This window comes from Cryptomeria japonica, chromosome 2 (assembly GCF_030272615.1).
Source record: "Cryptomeria japonica chromosome 2, Sugi_1.0, whole genome shotgun sequence".
Lineage (NCBI taxonomy): Eukaryota > Viridiplantae > Streptophyta > Pinopsida > Cupressales > Cupressaceae > Cryptomeria > Cryptomeria japonica.
In genome coordinates this window covers 180,136,807-180,151,480 of record NC_081406.1, presented here as the reverse complement: position 1 = coordinate 180,151,480, position 14,674 = coordinate 180,136,807, and positions in this window count along the sequence as shown.

The following is a 14,674-nucleotide window of genomic DNA, read 5'->3' as shown; positions in this document are numbered from 1 at the left end:
ACGCAGGCACAGATCCCGAGGTGGGTGAAATTTTGCAGAGAAGAAGCGATTTAACTGGTGAGCGGGTTGTAGCAGATCGATGGTCGGCATGACTTCATGAAGGGGAGATGCTTGCGCGTTAAGCCCTGTGAAATGATGAAAAAAACAGGCTCAGCGAAAGGAGTTAAAGATCGAGCAAGTCCGTAAAGATCCTATGGCTCGCGCGATTTCGGAGACCAAAGATGCTCGCTAGTTAGCCATTGCGAAATGGCGAAAGCTAGGTGGCAGGTCTAGTTGACGATCCAGTAGGTGGGTCCTGTCCCAGTGGCGCACAAGTGGTAGACACATGGCAATGACGTGGCGACAAGGAAGTAGCTTGGTGGCAAAGTGATGAGGTGTCATCCCAGATGGTGCCCAGTGGAACCCATCGACCAATCAGAGGTTGCCACGTGGTAGGGCACCAGGGCATAGAGAGAGCCAAAAATCAAAGTTAAAATCAGATTTAATATATAGTTTCAACTATATTGAAAATTAAAAAATTTAAATGATTGTGCACACACGAGTGATTAATTTGCTCAGAGGTTTATTTTTGGCCAAAATATGAAGTATTATATATTGCTAGAAAGCTCTTGAGATAAGGAATGTAGTTATGGAGTTAGTTTCAACAGATATGGGATATTTTGAGAGCAATTTCCATGGGAATGAAGAAGATATTTTTGTAGTTAGGGACAAAGGAGACACTTGGCAATTGTGGTTGCAGACCTAATCTTTTCCCTATTCCTTCTTATTCCAATTTTCTTCTCATTGTAAAGGTTCCAGAATTTTGGAGGAAGTGCTCCAATTTTCATTACTTCCATTTTTGAATTTCTTGACCCAAACTTGTAAAGTTCTATGGATCTATTCAGGGTATAGAGGTTGCAGTACAATGTTGTAGATATTGTTTTCTAGTTGCAGATTTTACTTGTGTTAGGCATGATAAGTTTCCCACATTATTGTCTCTATATATGTATTTCATTATTATGAATTCAATCCTCAAGGAGGATGAAATTTGTCAATTTCAAGGAGGTTGTGTGATTGCTTGTGGGTATCCTTCATTGAAGGTTTTAAACTCTATGATCAGTCATGAATAAATGAAGTATGTGTCCCAGATCTGTTGATTTTGTGAATAGATTGAGTAATGCATTAGAATAAGGTGTTAATGCATGAATATTGTTTAAGGAGAACCTATTTGTGACTAGGATGCACATTTGCATTTCTGTGTGTGACTCTATTACCCAATGAACAAGACACTGGTCTTGTAGATTTGGGGATAGTTTTCAGATTTACAATTATAAAGATAAATCTATTTCCCTTTATGTGTAGGGGTGTGTTATTTTCATTCCAAGCTCTATTTTTATTTATGGTTTATACAGATTTAGCCAATCTATAGTGTGTTTCTAAATTGGGTGATCTTGTGGAATGGTTTATCTGCTTCATTGATCCTATCATGGTGAGTAAATGAGTTAATTTCATGCATCAAAAGGGTGTCCCCCCCTAGGTCTAGCAGAACCTAAAGTGCAGGAGGATCGATTAGGGTCCTATGTTATGTTGTCCAGGCCCTGAAGTGTTTCATTGATTGAGATTGGCCATCTCATAGATAGATTTGCAGGTGTTCTTCGGTTAACCAGATTTGGTGAACAACAAATCCCTTTGAGGAAAAGATTAAATTCTTAGCTCTTTATTTTGAAGACCTAATGAAAACTCTGAAAGCAAAGAGGGAAGCTATAATAAGAGATAATCCTAAAAAGGCTAAGTTGGTTCTAGCTAAGCCTTCCTTTGCTAAGGCCATCCCTCTGGGTAATTATGTAATGTATAAGAAGTCAAAATATAGTGTGTTGATGCCAGTAATAGGTGAGCCCTCTACTTCAAGAGGGAAGAGAGAAATTGAAGATGTCATTGGCATCCAAGACTCCCCTAAGAGGCAAGGGGTGGGGAAAGAAGTGCAAACAGGTGAGTCTCTGTACTCTCCATCTCAATCCCCTATCCATATAGGAGATGAACAGGTAGTAATAGAACAATTGTTGTAGTTAGGGAGTCTCAAAGAGATTGCTTATACATATGAGGAAACACAAGAGGGAATGCCTGAAGAGCTACTGAGTGCTGAGATGAACTTAACTATAGATGAGTTCAAAGGTAAAGAGCTAGACCCTATTATCAAGCAAGCCAGTGAGGAGTTCCTAGCTGATAGTAATTTTGTCACAATAGGGGCCTTCATGCAATTTGTTTGGAAGCAAAACATAGAGCAATTCAAGGCAAGGTGTAAAAAGAGGAAGAGTGAGCAACCTCACAAAGATGAAACTTCAATAGAGGAGGAGGTGAAACAAGAAATGATGGTATAATTTAAAGCCATCACTCCTGAAGTAGGAAGGGAAATGGTGTCAAAGGCTGGTATTCTAATCCTCCTTGAATGGGATATAGTAGATGCTTTGGTACATGATGTGGTTAGAAAAGAAACCAAGCCTATGGAAGGAGTGACATTCAACAATGATAATGTTGCTTTGGTCATGTGGTCCTTAAAGAAGGATGAGAGTGGAAGAAGGAAGGACACCTCAGAATCTAGTTTCCTAGGAGGTATGATAGTGAAGCGAGTCCAGGATACAGGGGTGGTGGAAGATGCTAGCACAGTTCTAGAAACTGCAAAGTTTAGTGTGGTAGTGGCTGAGAAAGAAGGAAAGGAGAGAGTTGATCTCCAAGTGAAACTAGAAACAATTATAAAGGCTTATAATGAAGCCAAAAAGGAGGTAGCCAAGAAGGATAGTATTATTGCTAGACTACATAGTCAATTGGCAGGACAACACCAAGGAGGTGAGTCCTCTACTCTGATGATTGTATCTTCTCTAGCAAGACCTCCACCTACCAGTCCTATTGTTGAATTTCCCCCTTCTCCCATGACCTCTGGTTTTCATCCAGTTGAGACCATTCAGCATGAATTGGAAAAGTTAAAACAGGCTCAAGCCTTGTTTGCAAATAAATATGAAGAAAAGGTAAAGGCCACAATTTTGAGTTTTACTGATATAGTAGAAGCCGCCATTGTGCACACTAACATGAAGATAATTTTAGATATTTTGAGTGAGTTGAATGAAGACAGGGCTACTTTGGAGCCAATTTTAGAGAAGTGGATGCCTAGGGAAGTGGATTTAGAACTTATGTGTGCATCTTATGATGAGGTAAGATCTGATGCCACTATTAAATTCACAAGTGAGGTAGCAAAAAGCATGACCAGGCTATCAGAAGGAAGAGCTAGTGTAGAGAGAAAAACCAATTTGTACAGCAAGGAATATACTAAGCATAAATCTGAATTGTTTCCTGGGGTTTTTGTTAGTCCAGATCAGTTGAAGTACAAACAAGTATGGCTTAATGAGTTAGGAGCTAACTTGTCTCTAAGGGTGAATAAAATCATCAATACAAATGACACATCTTTGTTTGTCAAGACAACTAAGGAAATAGAGAAGATAAAATCACATTACGGTTTCTCAGAATCAGAGGTTAAGAAAGTGAGATATTCTTGGAAAAGGTTAGTTAAGTTGAAAGAAAAGATTGTTAGCTTCTCATGGCCTGATGATGACATGTTCCAAGAGTGGACCAAAAAGTATGCGGTGCAAGAAGAGGAAGTCCCAGAACAGTTAGAAGATGCTGCAGTAGAGCAACAAACTGAAAAGGCCGCTGAGGTTGAAAGTGACATGTAGCTTCTTGTTGAAAGAAATTGCGGTTGTAACAAACTATTTTTAGGAATGTCTGAAACTTGTATGCATCCATATTGTTATAAATGGATACTAGGACTTAACAAAAAGATATCACAAGAATTTGTAAAGAAATTCTATTGAAATATATCTAGGTTTTTTCTAGTTCTCTCAGAGATCACTTTGAATTATGTAACATTTTCAAGAATGAATATGAATATACAGATCGAAGTTTCAGGCCTAAATCTTCTTTGTCTTCTGGTTTGCATTCATTAGTTTGCTAGTTTCATTTGGATAATTTAGGGTTGTTCAGATGAGCATGGATTGTAAGGCAATCTTATAGACATATTTCTAGCTTTTCTCTTCAAGAGAGGGATTAAATGTGCATGAAATATTTATGTCAGTAGATCAATTGTTTGCTGCTTTGAATTTGATGAACTATTTTAGTTAAATGGGAAAGGACCTATTTATATGTTAGGCATGTATGGGGTTCATTAAAACCGAAATGATGAAATGTATGAGAATGTTCAGTTTTGAAAACTTTTGCTTGATTTAGGTGACTTTGTGGCCTCGATAAGGCACTAATACCTATTATGGAATTCTTTCTATTTTTCTTGAGGATCAATACTGAAAATGAACACAAGTTTTTTTTCTTTTAATGTTTCAGTTCCATTGAGGTGATGAAATCCATAGGTTTTTAGCATTGGTTTATTGTGGATCTCAATTTAAAAGTGTGAAAGTTTTCACAAGGGGTATACCCACCTGAGCTTTGGATAAGCGTGTAGAAGGTTTTATTGAGAACCTTGTTATATGTTATTCTAGAATTCTATTTTCTTGGTGCCCTCTTCATATGGAAACAAAATTATCAAATCTTCTTACAAGGAGGAAAGGAGAGAATTTGAATTTGAGACTAACAAAAGTGGCAACTCTGCTAGGGAGAGTCATAGTGTGTATCTATGTTACATATTGGTACTTGTATTAACTCGGAAGTTTGTTTGAATCTCTGTGTGTTTGTGGTAGATTGTGTTATCTTTCATTTGTGCCATCTCTCTCTCTGCGAATCTTCATGTTATCTAAATCTGTGCAAGTGATTTGTCCAAACTTGTTTTCTTATGTTCCCATATTTCTTGTGGGTGGTGACTCTGACAAGTATAACTAGTGCTATTGAATAAGTATAATTCTTTTAAGAGAAACAAGTATAATGCAGAAAGGAAGAAACACCAGCTCATTTATGAGGAAGCATCCTCAAGAGACATTGCAAGAGGGATTACCTGAATAGACATGAAGAGGCCAGAAAAGATTAGTTGCACATGAGCCATTTAGTGCAACATGGGTACAAAAGAGCATTCATACGGGTAAGTTATCTGATAGACACATATATGCAAATTCAAATTCTTCTTCTCGTGAATCTGAGCAAGACATTTTGGGTTTCCATTTTGGTTTGTTTGGTAATATTGAGGATGTCCTAGTTTTGAACCAAAAGATTTCTCACACTAGTATCTCAGGGAAGGATAGGAATAGCTCTAATATGAAGATGGATTTTGTACCTAGGATAGTAGATGGAAATATTAGTTTAATTGATATCGACCAAGTCAATACGTCAGATTCTGAAGAAATGTTCCCTGATGAAGATAAGGTGTCCCAAGAAATTGAAGCCCTCAATAGAAGAGTCCATCACTCAATCTCCCTAAGGGCACAAAAGGAAGCAAATAAAGAAAAGGAAGTGAAAGCTAAGTTGATTGAGAGGGATAGGATTCTAAGACAGATTGTTGATCTTGAACTATTCACCCAGGAGAAAACTAAGAGTGAGGATGAAGGTCTAGTCATTAGAGAAAATTTAGTTGCCAAAATTAACCCTGCATACAAATTTGTTTTGCAACCAAGTAGGGAGGTCCTTAGTGACCCACAACTTGTTAGGAATGTTGTTAACAAAGGAAAACAAAAATATATGGAAGATGGGTCTGGGTCTAAGACTATTGTAGAAGTTTCTCACATGTTGTCAGTACATGAGAAAGAAATAGAAAGAATGAGAAAAGAAAAAGAAGACCTGCAGAGGGAATTGGAGAGAGCTTAATTAGAAGCAACCAATCAAGAGGTTAAATGTAAAATAAATTATCTAAAAGATCCTCCTATAATTTTTCCTTCAATAGACTTAAGTAAACCTTTACCTCAACCTGCTTCACTCCCTCCAGTAAAGATTTAGTCAGCTTTACCTGTAAGCATTCCTCCAGCTAATCAAGTCCCTGTTACTAATGAAGGTAGCCAAGTCCCTCTAACTCATTATTCCAATGTGAGAATGAATATGGGTAATAACTCTAATGCTAATCAGTTCCAAAGAAGACCCATTAACTTGGAATTATATAGGAAACTCTTTTTTGATGGAATCCGAGGGTATCCTAACCATGTTCCTACCGAATTAAGAGATAGGCTTCATAAATTTGCTAGTAATAATGCAATCAATGCAGAAGAGCATCTAAAATCATTTGGTGACCTAATAAATGATTATGAAATTGTGGATGAATATTTTATCATGAAACTATTTATACAATCCTTGGTAGATGATGCAAGGGATTGGTATAGAGGTCTACCTATGAATAATATTGGTTCTTGGGAGGATTTTAAGAATTGCTTTGAGGAACAATATGGTGATAAAACAAATGTGAGCTTCATTCTCAATGAGTTCAATAATATTAGAAAGTCCGATAATGAGATTCTCATAGATTTCAATGCTAGATTTCAGAAAGCAATGCATAGGCTTTACCAAGTAATGAGGTTAGATGATAATATGTGTCTGAACACTTATTATAATGCTTTTGATTCAAAAATGGCTTACATCTTGAGGGATATAAACCCACATAGTCTGAGAGATTCTTTTAGGATTTCCATTAATGTGGAGAGTAATAGGAAAGTATCTAGAAAAGTAGGGAGGAGAACTGATGGAAGGTTGTGGCAAGAATCAAAATAGTAGCCAAATAAAGTTGCCAAGGAGGATGACAAAATAGAGAAGTTGATGACTGCCATGAAAGATCTCACTGCTAAGGTAAGTAAAAATGAAAAACCTCATTATAATTGGCAAGATAGACCTCCTAGATTGCACGACATGCCTTACAACACTACTTGGAAGGATGGAAAACCTTAAAATGATAAGCCAAAAACACTCAAAGCCAAGATACCCCAGATCCTTTGAAAGGAGGAAATGTTCATAACGAGGAAAATACTCCCTGGTGCATGGTTTGTGATGGACCACATTCTCCTCATCAGTGTGTTGTAGCTCAAGCCCTTGAAGAATCTATGAGAAAAGAGGGTGAGCTTGATATTAACATGTTTGAAATGGTTATTGAAAGTGATGATGAGTCCTCACAAAGTGAATCTAGTGAGTGTGATGTGATAAATAATAATAAGTGTTACCAAGGATAGTCGACACTTGATTGGCATCCTACTTTGAATGTGGTAACCATTGAAGATGAAGAAGTTCATCTCAAAAGACCTAGTGATGAAGAGGTAAGAAATCTTACTAAGGCTGCCATATCCAAAGCCAAGCATAATTACAACTTGAGAAGTAGTAAAAGGGATGGAGATCAGGGTGAAATTGGTTCAATGTTCATAAAATAAATATCTCAAAAGAAGACAGCAAGTAATGGCATCTTGCCTCAAGATGGTCAAGCCAAGAATGACCAATCTAAAGATGTAGCCAAGAGTGTGGATAATAATTCTACTGGTGATATACAAGGGACTGCTACAGTGAAGAAGGCAAGTCAGCCTAAGGCAGAGAAAGCTAAAATTAATATTGAGTTAATTAATAATTCCACTTTTGATATGACTCAGGCTCTAACCCAGATGAAGGTTACAGTTCCATTAGTAGAATTACTGAAAATAAAAGAACATAGAGAAGCTTCTCTATCTTTATTTTCTAAAATATCTAACAGTAGTACAACTTTGCCTTTAGGTGCAATGAAGGGTGAAAAGGATCATGAGTTGCAAACCCCAGAGGTATATGTTGGAACAACTATTACACAAGAGCCTTCGCAGGTTGATCCTTTCTATGTAACTTTGTTGGTGAATAATATATTGATTAAGAATTGCATGATAGATTTTGGTGTTGTTGCAAATGTGATGCCATATGATGTCATGAAGGAATTGAGAATGTTAGTAAGTACTGTGTATGGAAAGTGTTATGCTATGGATAATAGAGAAGTGCCTATAATAGGTACAATGAAAGATGTGGAGGTAAAAATAGCAACGTTTCCTGAAGCAACATTTAAGATGGATGTCATAGTAACTGATACAAAACCTCATTATGGCATGCTACTATCCAGACAATGGGCTGCATTAGTAGGTGGAAATGTTCAGTAGGATCTGTCATATGCTACAATCCTAATCAATGGAAGCTAGGTTAAATTGTATAGAGAACCACATGCCCCTAGGGTAATTGAGAAAATGGACCCTACTATGTTAAACTACATGATTGATATAGATCTTGATAATTTTAGAATGCAACCAATTTTACCTCATTTAAAAAATATTGATTCTAATGTGACTGAATTAGAATCTCAACAACAAGGTTTGTGGCACATGTACTTTGATGGAGCTTGTTCTAAAGAAGGATCTGGAGTAGGAGTTCTATTTGTGTCTCCATCGGGTATAACTTTCAAATACTCTTTTTTGCTAGCCTTCCAGTGTACAAATAACACTGCTGAATATGAAGCCTTGTTATTGGGGCTTGAAATTGCTAAAAGGCATGGAATTCAATTGTTAAGAGTATTTGGGGATTCAAAGTTGGTTGTTTCTCAGGTAAGGTCTAAGTATGCATCTAAGAATGATCATCTAAAAAGGTATAAACATGTTGTTTGGGATGTGATTGAACATTTTTGTGCTTTCTCTATTAACTGGATAGAAATATCAAAGAATATCATGGCTGATTTCTTAGCAAATGTTGCATTAAAGAATGATGATGTAAAAATTACCGGTGTATCCACAGTTGAGATAAAAGCTAGGCCTTCTATTCTTGATAATGTATATAATTGGCAAGTGTTTGCAGATGATGAAGACATTCTCAGATTCATACAATGCATTGATGACTATGATGGACAGAAAATTGATTGAAATGCATTGGTAGAAGTGGTGGAAGATAGAGAAACAATGTTTGGAAATGACATGGATCAGTTGGAAACTAATAAAATACCCAAAGGATTAGTAGAATTGGAAGGTATGTTAAGTCACAGTGACAGTCATTTGTATCAGCAGTCCACCACCAAGTTAGATGAATTGGAAGAAGTGAACTTGGGGACAGAATCATCCCCTAAGTTGGTCTACATTGGAAAGAAATTGTCTCCTCACATCAGAATCAACCTTATTAATTTATTGAAGAAATATAAGCATGTTCTTGCTTGGTCTTATGAGGACTTGAAGGCATACAGGAAAGATCTTTTTCAACATGAAGTCCCTTTCCTTTCAGATGCTAAGCCTTTTCGATAGAAACAAAGACCTATTAACCCCCTTTTGGAAATTAAAATGCAACAAGAGTTAACCAAGTTGAGGGAAGGGGGGATCATTAAGCCTATAAGGAATTCATCATGGGTGTCTAATTTGGTCCCAGTTAGAAAGAAGAATGGGGACATAAGGCTCTATGTTGATTTTAGGAAATTAAATGTTGCTTCTTTAAAAGATAATTATTCTTCTCCCAATATGGAAGCAATGTTGCAGAGAATAACTAGTTGTGACCTATTGTCTATGTTGGATGGGTTCTCAGGATATAACCAGGTGCTAGTGAAAGAATTTGAACAGTTCAAGACTACTTTTACCACCCCTTGGGGAACATATGTATATGTAAGAATGCCTTTCGGTTTAAAAAATGTTGGAGCTACTTTCCAGAGAGCAATGGATGTAGCTTTCAAGGAATTCATTAACATTATCATGGTTGTGTACCAAGATGACTTAACATGTTTCTCCAAAAGGGTGGATGACCACTGTGGGCACTTGGAAATGGTTTTCAATAAAGCTCTAGAATTTGGTGTCTCCTTAAATCCAAAAAAGTGTCATTTTGCTGTCACTGAAGGAAAGTTGCTTGGGCATATTGTCTCCAAGGAAGGGGTTAGAATAGACCCTGAAAGAATTGAAGCTATAAACAATGTACTTGAGCCAAAAAGTGTCAAAGGTATCTAGTCTTTCTTGGGCAAGGTAAATTTTGTTAGAAGGTTCATTGCCAATTTTGCAGAGATAGTTAAGCCCATGGTTAGATTGCTTAAGAAAGATACAAAGTTCTACTGGGATGAAGAAGCTTCAAAGGCTTTTGGTGAAATTAAAAGGGCTATCTAGGAGGCACTAGTGTTGAAGTCCCCTGATTACAGTAAGCCCTTTTCTCTATTTTCTTTTGCTTCTTATCATACAGTGGCTACAGTTCTTCTACAAAAGGATAATGAAGGGCATGAACACCCTATATCCTTTTATAGTAAATCTCTACAAGTCGCAGAGCTAAAATATGAAATCATGGAGAAACAAGTGTATGCTTTGGTTAAGGCTATAAAATATTTTAGGCCATATCTTGTGAATGCACAAGTAACTACTTATGTCTTGCATGTGGTTGTCAAGGACATTCTATCTCAATCCGAGGTCACTAGTAAAAGGTGCAGATGGATAACCAAAATTCAAGAGTTTGATCTAGAGATTAAAATTACTAAATTGGTAAGAGGTTTAGGTCTTTCTAAGCTGATGGCTGAATCAAACCTTCTTGATGTTGAGGTGAATAATGTTGAAATTAAGAACGTCTTGGTCACAAGTATTGAGACACAACCCTAGTACTCAGAGATAGTATATTTTTTAAGGGATGCAACATATTAAGAGGGGATGACTCACAACCAGAGAAGGACATTGAAACTAAAATCTCAAAAGTATGTCCTTATTTAGGGTGATCTATATTGGCGAAATAGAGGTGGGGCATTTTTTATGTGTTTAGACTGTTAGGATTCCCAAAGATACTAAGAGGGGGGGGTGAATCAGTATCTGACCGGTTATATAATTTTCTCAACTTATAACATGAAAAACTTATTAAAACTGTGTACCGATAAACCAAAAATAATACAACAATTAAGAATAACAACCACAACATGAAAAGCACACCATAACATAATATTTAATGAGGAAACCCGGTGTGGGAAAAACCTCGGTGGGATTTGTGACCCACAATATTCACTTACTGGCCAATAAGAGAATATTACTACTTACAATAGGGGCCTACACATGCAAGAAGGCCAAGTGCCTAGAGCTCACTGCTCAGTTATAAAAGAAGTCACACTGACTTACAAAAATGGATTATATAAATCCAATGTCTTGTACTGCTTCAGATCAGCATCTGCTATGCTAGATTCAGTACCGGTTTAAGCTCTGCTACATACATAAACCCTTAACCTTATAATTCGCACATTAGGTCTGCTATATTCCTTTCATCAATCACCTATTAAATGATCTACAATGATCTCATACATATATGAGTCATATTACAATCTCCCATGTCGGCTTACAAAACATTTTACAATTAATTACAGAATATGTTTATACAAAATTGTTGTCGGCGAAGATGTCAGTATTCTTCCTTTTCAGTGCCGGTGTTATGTATGTTGGTGTAGAGTCTGTCGGTGCCGGTGCCTATGTCTTCCTGCCGGTATCACATGATTGTAAGGTTGCCATCAATGAAAATACCTGCAATCACCTACAATTTCTCATTGGAGTGTGCATTTTCCAACAATCTCTCTCTTTGGCATTGATGGCAACACTCATGAGAAAAATCCAAAAAGAATATATCCAATAATGGTTTGCCAAAATTGTCTTACCAAAACTATGTGCCCAAAAATGTGTGCTCCCCCTGAGCTGATGATGTCCTGTTCTGATCATTTTTCTCATCACACTACTCTCCCTTTGACATCAATGGCAAAGGTTGTCATTTGCTATCAGTGGAGTGTGGTTCCTGCCTAGATTTTTATAACCGATGGGTTACAATTTGGAATATATCTGCCAAAACTAGTTTTAAACTATCGCTGAATCTTTTGCTTCCCTGTAATGCCTCTTGGGTTCTCTGAACTGTACTGGTGAGTATGTACATTTTCTCTTCTGGTGTCTTAAGTCTTGGAACTAGAGCCTCAAAAATTTCTTTTCTCAAAGAAATGAGGTAATCTAGTTTAGGACCAAGTTTACATTTGAAGCTCTTTGCCTTATCCTTTATTCTCTCTTTATCTTTTTCTAACTTCTCTATTTTCTCTTCAAGATCTACAATTTTCTTTTCTATCTCCAAAAATGATTCGGATATACCTATCAGATTGTCAGTAACATTGTTTATTTCAGTTTGAGTTATGCTGATCTCTAAATCTATATCCTGTGTCAAGATGTCTATTTTGCAAGTATCCATGTACATTTTCTTAAAATCCAAAATTATTTTTCCTAGATCCGGTAATAAGGTGTCCATTTTCTTCTTGGTTTTCTTCACAATTTCCTCAAAGAATTTCTCTTTTTCCTTAATCATTCTCTCCTTAAATGTGTCCTCATTTATTTGATCAACTGTCAAAATGTTGTCGGTGATGAATTTAGACAATGTGTCTAGTTGACCTAAAGAATCCTTATTATTCACAATGCATTTAGGTGCTATCAATTTAAGAATATGGATTGTATCATCTATAGCCTTATAGGATTGTGCATTGCACTCTATGATGTTCTTTATTGAATCCAATAAGACTTCTGTTACATTTGTAGGCCAGAATTATGACATTGAAGTACCATATGTCTATCCAATTGCTTTCACAATATCCATGCTACCAGTTGTAGTAATCACCTTGCTTGATTCGACCTCTGGTAGGTCAGTCTGTGTTTCCATTTCTACTAGCAAAGGTTTAGGCTTTTCACTTTTAGTTGGTGGCACTATCTCTGTCTGAACTTGTGTCTCAACCTATTTCTGTTCTGGTTTCTCCATCTGTGTCTTAGAGGGTTTCTCTGAGCTCTCAACAGCCGGTTTCTCCATCTATGTCTCAGAGGGTTTCTCTGAGCTCTCAACAGCCAGTTTCTCAGATGTAGTCTCTGTATACACTTCCAGTTTCTCAGTTTGTACCTCTGCACTGTCCATTTTTGGTTCTCCTGATTTTTTTTCTATTTTATTTAACGGTTCTTCTAATGTTTTACCAGTGGTGTCCTCTACTGATTGCTCTGTTAGAGTAGGTTTTTTTGTCCTCATTTTTATAGTGTTATTAACCTCAACCTCAACATCTGTAGCCGATGACTCAGTAGTCACTTCTTCCTTCTTATCCTCAGTGGTTTCTCTGTCAACCACAACATTTACTTCCTGTGTGTCTATATTTACAGTGTACAAAATTTTGGACTTAGGATTAGTATTCTCTAGTGGAGTCTCCATACTCTCAGTGGCCAGTTGACTATCTGTAGTATGTGCCGGTGGAGTATTAGGAAGAGGTGGGAGCACATTATCACATATTTTAAGGCTTGGAGGTCCACCTACCTTACCTTTTTCCTTATCCCTATCCTTTTAGTATACTCTGATAGTCTTGGGTCTTAGTAAACTCTCACTGTTTCTCTTTTTCTACAAAGAATATGTCCCATGCATCTGTTGTTTCCTCAGAGACTTCATTCACTCTACCTGATATCAATGCTACATGCCGATGAGTGGTTAAAAATATTGTATGGTTATCTTCACTGATTAATTTGTCTATTTCATCAGGTGAGTTAACTGGATGCACTACAAGTAATTTTTCAATTTTTATTTTCTTATCTAGCTCAACAATGGCTACCCTTCTAGCTTCTAATCTTTTATACAAATCATTTGATATTTCATCAACAATTTCCATCAAGAATTTCTTGTAAATGTCCAAGTGTAAAATTACACTATTCTCTATACTTTCTTTGTTATCAGCAGATAGTGTGTTGTACAGTTTGCTAATGTTTTTCAACTTTCCATCTTCAGTTATTTCACTTAAGAGTTTATCCAGTGGAGCAATATCTTGTTTTACCTTCTTCTTCTTCTTAGGAGTTAACTTCTTCACTGGAGGCCTTACTACCTGTTGCTTTTGTCTTGATTTTCTAGGAGTGGGTGAGGGTACCGGTGAGGGTTTTCTTTTCCTTTCTACCCTTTTGAATACCGCTGACATATCACTCTCAAAGGAAGTTCCAACTGATGAAATATGAGCTTCCAGTTGAAGTCCTTCCAACTCACTTTCTTTTATACTAGTTTGTTTCAAAACATCTTCCTTAATTGCCTTTGCCTGTCGGGTTCCTTTCCTTACTGTTTCTTCAACATTCTTAACCCTTTTTCTTGTCTTAGATTGTTCACCAGATCATTAAGAGTTTCCTTTTCATCTTCCTCATTCTGCATCTTCTCACAAAGTTCTCTTCTTTTATTTCTTGTTATAGTGTAATTTTCTTGAAGTCCTCGAATGATATCCTGTGCAGCCTTCAGATCATCTTCAAGTTTGATATTCTTTACTTTTTTTGCATCATAGTCTGAAAGAGCTGTTTCCAATTGCATTCTCAAGTTTTCCATCTCTACGGGTGACAAGATCTTCCTCAAGTTGTTAGGCTTTTGAAAATAGAGGACCAAGCTTTGATACCAATTGTTAGGATTCCCAAAGATACTGAGAGGGGGGGGGTGAATCAGTATCTGACCGGTTATATAATTTTCTCAACTTATAACATGAAAAACTTATTAAAACTGTGTACCGGTAAACCAGAAATAATGCAACAAATAAGAATAACAACCACAACATGAAAAGCACACCATAACACAATATTTAACGAGGAAACCTGGGGTGGGAAAAACCTTGGTGGGATTTGTGACCCACAATATTCACTTACTAGACAATAAGAGATTATTACTGCTTACAATAGGGGCCTACACATGCAGGAAGGCCAAGTGCCTAGAGCTCATTGCTCAGTTAAAAAAGAAGTCACACTGACTTACAAAAATAGATTATACAAATCCAATGTCT